Below are 6,000 nucleotides of genomic sequence, written 5' to 3' on the forward strand. Positions count from 1 at the left end.
ATCCTTCCTGGGCAGCAAGAAAGCACTGCAAGGACTGAATCTGGATCTCCTGCCTAGCATTGCGGCATGTTATCACTAGACAACTTGGCCAGCTGAAACTGCATCTTTCACAGGAACACAGTGTGATGGGTTCCCCCCAGAGTGCCACTGAGCCCTCTGACCCACCAGCCTGGGCTCCCTCTCACACTGTGCTGCTCTGACAAATTGCAAAGCCCTCCAAGCTTGCACTTTCACCAGCATTCACTCAGGTAGGGATACACCCAGCTGCAGTCACATGCAGGCTCTCTAACCACCAGCCTCCCAGCCTCCGACCCCAGAGCAGTACTGTCTTGCCCTGCTCAAATCTGGCCAGTATATAGGTTTAACACCCCCTACGCCTCTCTCTCAATCTGAACAGGACCATGCACACTTGTGGTAACCAAGCTGAGATTTTCCCCAGGCACCTTAGTCAAACGCACACTGGTTTGGATTAAAATATAAAATAAGTTTATTAACTACAAAAGGATAGATTTTAAGTGATTATAAGTGATAGCAAACAGATCAAAGCAGATTACCTAGTAAATAAACAAAACCGCACACTGAGCTTAACGTACTAGATAGGTAGGATATGAATTAGCAAATTCTCACCCTGGGTGATAAACAGGCTGGCAGATTCTTAAGGCACAACATGTTTTGGCTTTGCAGCTTGGGTTTCCCAGTTTTCATACACGGGCTAGAAATCCCTCTAGCCTGGGACCATCACTTCCCCCCATTCCATCTTTATTCCTCGGCTGTTTCTAGGTGTGTTGTTGTAGGGAGAAAGAGGCACCCTCATGATGTCATTGTCCCCCTTTTATATCTTCTTCCCAGTTGCTGGAAAGCTCTTTTGCTGTGACCTGGGTCAAACAGTCCCCATTGTATAGTATTATCTCTGAGAGATTTCTATTGTACACAGTTCCTGGGTTAATCCTTGTGCTTGTGTGCATTTCCTCAATAAGCCATTAACATTGTTTGGCCTTTTTACTGTTGTATCTGAAGCCTGCTTGTGGGTGTTTTTTCAACCTCACAACATGTTTCAGTAATACATACATAGCCAAACTTCATAACTTCACATACAATGATAGCATATACAATCCAATGAGATATTACTGTCTAACAGATCGAGACTTTTAGAATGATACCTCACAAGGCATACTTTGTACAAAACATGTCCTAATTACATGACAGTGGTGAATATTGGGGTGCCAGGGTGTCACACACAGTAATATACGACTTGCCATATTAGATCAAACTCATGGTCCATCTAGTTCAATATCCTGTCTCCGACAGTGGCCGGTACCAGCTGCTTCAGAGAAAGATGTAAAAACTCTCTCAGTGGGCAGTTATGGGAGAAGTCTCCTCCCATTCCTAATAGAGATTTGCTCAAGCCCTGAAACATGCGGTTTTATACCCTCCCAAAATTCTCTTTAAATGGCATTAACTATTGTAACTCTGGATACTGAGTTCTATATAATCATCCAATCCCACTTTGAATCTTGACAAGTTCTTGCTCTCAATGACATCCTGTGACAGTGAGTTCCACAGTCTAATCACACATTCTGTGAAAGTGTTTCCTTTTCTAGCACCTTTCAATTTCATTGAATGTCCCCTTGGTCGTGTGTTCTGTCAGTTTATCATTTTCAGGATATGCTATGGTGTGACAGTCCCTTCCATGTATGTCCTACCCCTAGGACATCACTATGGGCACCTTGTGTCTATGCAAGTAGATTTTCATGGAAATTCTTCAGTTTTGTTTGCAATTAATGTAGGTATGCTCAACAGCAGAACACCCAGACTGCTACACCTGCAAAAAAAGCTAAAGAATTTCCATGCAAATGGTAACATTATTTATCATGCATAGCAGAATTTTTTAAATCATACTTTCCTGTGAAAAATAATTGTCATTTTTTCAACCTGCTCCAGTGATTTCTTATAAGAAACTGCATGGCCAAACGTGCAGTGATGTCTCCTCCAGCAAAGAAACTGAAAACTAGAAACACCCAGCAAGATAGCACTTACCTACTAATGGAAGTTGTGCACTGCAATCAATGAGGGACTGTGCCGTATGGACACAGTTTAACCATGGCTTTAACCAGATTCAGTAACTCTCCATGCTCCCCCATTGACTCCAATGGGGTTTCACGGGGTGCAAGTCAGGGCACAGTTTGGCCCCCATTAAGTAAAACATCCCTTTTCAGGAAAACACTTGCTCCAGTGCTTTTCTGATCCTGGGGCTTAGTCCTTATTGTGTATACATTAGCGTTCAGCAATTCTGTATGATCATATAGAATCACCTCAGTTATTACACTAGAATACAATACAACTTTTATAGAGCCTTGGATAAACACACATACCATTGTGTTTTACTGTGTAGTACTTTGTGTGTGTGTGTTAGATAATACATGGGAATCACTTAGATCGACAGTACAAAGTTAAACACAAATGAGGTGAAATAAAATAGAGTAATACCAGATGATACATGTGTATTTAAGGTTGCAGAAAATACTGTATTATATATCCCATTGGGATAAGGAAGGGGAATTATTAAAGCTTATAGCATGAGGGATATGGACAAAGGGGTGAATTTACAGGTAAAACAGTAACTTTTGTATTTCCTCTCGTGTATTTAATGGGACACCTGCAGCTTAAAATCTAGTCCGTTTCAAAGCAAATGGCCAAATGTTTGGGGGGTGCAATTATATTTTTCTTTTTCTTCATCTAACTTTAGCACCCTCGTGGCCAACATGGAGTCTGCTCTGCAGGCAGCTCTGGCCAAGAGATGGCACGCGCAGGAATGCAGCAGGAAAAATCCTTTCCACCCCAGGGGCACCTGTTCCAAACCCCCCGAAGTGAACACACACACACACAGAAAAAGTACAATGGATATAAGAAAGGGAGATATTTATTTACAGAGGGATGAAAGGAGAAAAACAACAAGGGGAAATATAGGGGGAGCAGTAGAACAGGGTTGCATCCAAACCAAGCCCCCACGGGCCCAGTGGTAGCACAGTCTGACAGGGCAGACACCCGGCAATGTGGCTGCACACGGAGTTCAGGAGTCCTGAGCAAAGTTCCAGTCCAGTGGTGAGTCTTGGGTGCTCCTGGTTGTCTTCAGTGCCAGTGAACTTTCCCCAACAAACCCCTCTGGTGCCCTCTTCTGCTGCTCTCTGCAAAGCCACACAGAGCGACCACCTCCCCACTTAACTAGCTAGCAACCTCCCTCCTTGTTCCCAATGCAGTGTCACAAGCCCCAGTACTCACAGCCCCATGCAGCTCTGGGCAGCAGTGATACTGGGTCCAGCTCTGGCCTGTCCTTAGCGATTCCTTCCTGGCACAGTGCTCCTCCTGGCTCCTGTCCTTGAGGGTCCCCAGTCGGCTGCCCTGTCCTTTCCAGGCTTCAGGCAGGTTTTCTGCTGTTTCCTTTGTGAGAGCCTCTGGGCTGCAGCCCTTCTTTCCCCCCGAATGCCAGAGCCACAGCCCCGAGTTTCCCTCCTTTCTCTCATTGCTCCCCCTCCCCCCTAGGAAAAAGATTTAAAGGGCCCATGCTCTCTAAACCCCAAAGGGGTTACATTCAAACTCCCCCTTTCCCCCAAATCCTCGCTTCTCTGTTGCTGCATGAAAGGCCAACATAAACCAAAGGGATGACAGACCAGCTATGGGTCTGATCCTGCACTGGGAACCACCTGGGCACACCCTTGGCCTCCAGCAGTCCCAATGGAGTCAATGGTACTGTGATGGCCAGTATGCTCTGCCCATGCAGATCCAATCACAGGATCCAGGCCTAATTGTTTACATTGAGGAAGTAGCAGAGCTGAATCCATCCAAAGTGCTGTCCAGTGCCCTAATGTTTTGTGAGCCACTGGAGCTACACCTCTACCCCAATAGAACGCTGTCCTTGGGAGCCAAAAAATCCTACCGCGTTATAGGTGAAACCGCATTATATTGAACTTGCTTTGATCCGCTGGAGTGCGCAGCTCTGCCCCCCCCCCCGGAGCACTGCTTTACCGCATTATATCCGAATCCGCGTTATATCCGAATCCGTGTTCTATCGGGTCACGTTCTATCGGTGCTTTTATGTGCTCAGAAAGGCTCCACGTTATTTCAAGCTCCTGAACCATTATAGGTCTAGTAACTACAGGCATGTCTACACTACGGCGGCTGCCATGCAAAGCTGCAGCACTGCAGATATGCCGCCATAGCATAGACGCTTTCTGTGGGGGTCTCCTACAGGGGGTTTTCTGTCAATGCAGAAATCCATCTCTCCAAGAGGAGGTAGCTAGATCGATGGAAGAATTCTTTCGTCAATTTAACAGCATCTACACTGGAGATTAGATCAACCTAACTACGGTGGGCAATCAGGTGGCAAAATTTTTCACAACCCTGAGGGACTTAGCTAGGTGGATTTATTTTTAAGTGTAGACCAGGCCTACATTTATCCCCTCTCTAACATGTACTTACCACAGAAATCTTATACTGTCAACTACAGTGGGGTTACAGTGTACATGAATAGCAGCGTCTTTGTAGTTACTGTGTAAAATACTAGCAGGGTGGATGTTGAGGCATAGGCCAGTCACAAGGGTACAAACTTGCCTAATCCATGGGTATGTACTGTGGTGGCTAGCCCACACCATTGACCGTACTGCCATGGCCATGCTGCTGTTTTTAGCGTGCTAGCTTGGACAGCACTAGGCATGCTGGGAAGCTCTGTCCCACCTGCTGGGTAGACTTACCCTTAGTGACTTTGGGCAAGTCACTTCACCTTTCTGACTCAGTTTCCCCATCTGTACAATGGGCATAGTAATCCTTAAACACCTCTGTAAAGCTCTTTGAGATAAATGAATCTAAAGAATTATCATAGAATTGTAGAACTGAAAGGGACCTCAATAGGTCTTTTTGTCCAACCCCCTAGACTCAAGGCAGGACTCAATAATAACAAGACCATCCATGTCACGTGTTTGTCTAACCTGTTCTTAAAAATCTCCAATAACAGAGATTGCACAACACCCCTAGGCAATTTATTCCAGTCCTTAACCACCCTGACAGTTAGGAAGTTTTTCCTAATGTCCAACCTAAACCACCCTTGCTGCAATGTAAGTCCATTGCTTCTTGTCCTACCCATGGAGGTTAAGGAGAACAATTTTGCACCCTCCTCCTTGTAACAACCTTTTATGTACAGTAACTCCTCACTTAACGTTGTAGTTATGTTCCTGAAAAATGCGACTTTAAGCGAAACAATGTTAAGCGAATCCAATTTCCCCATAAGAATTAATGTAAATGAGGGGGTTAGGTTCCTTCCAGGGAATTTTTTTTCACCAGACAAAGACTATATATATATATATATATATATATATATATATATATATATACACACACACACACAGTATAAGTTTTAAACAAGCAATTTAATACTGGTACACAGTGATGATGATTGTTAAGCTTGGTTGAGGTGGTGAAGTCAGAGGGTGGGATATTTCCCAGGGAATGCCTTACTGTTAAATGATGAACTAGCAATTGGCTGAGCCTTCAAGGGTTAACTCCCACACTCCACAAGGCAGCAGGAATGGAGGAAGGGGAGACAGCATGGCAGACAGAGACACACACAATGTGTGTGTGAGAGAGAGACGCACATTTCCCCTTTAAGTACACTAAGGTTACCATACGTCTGGTTTTTCCCGGACATGTCCTGCTTTTCGGCAATCAAACCCCCGTCCAGGGGGAATTGCCGAAAAACCAAACATGTCCGGGAAAATGCCGGCCGGGCACTTCCTCTCCCGGGGCTGCTCTGCTCCGCTCCTCCCCTCTCAGACTTTAAGAGCAGAGCTGCCCGAGCCAGCGCTACCGGCTTCGGGCAGCCCCCCCTGCCTCTGGACCCCGAGCCGCTGGCCAGGCACTTCTCCTCCCCAGCTCCAGCTGCTCTGCTCCGGCGGCTCGGGGTCCGGAGGCAAGGGGGTCTGCCCGAAGCCGGTAGCGCTCGGGCAGCTC

The sequence above is a fragment of the Trachemys scripta genome, chromosome 8 (genome assembly GCF_013100865.1).
Source record: "Trachemys scripta elegans isolate TJP31775 chromosome 8, CAS_Tse_1.0, whole genome shotgun sequence".
In the NCBI taxonomy this organism is placed as follows: Eukaryota; Metazoa; Chordata; order Testudines; family Emydidae; genus Trachemys; species Trachemys scripta.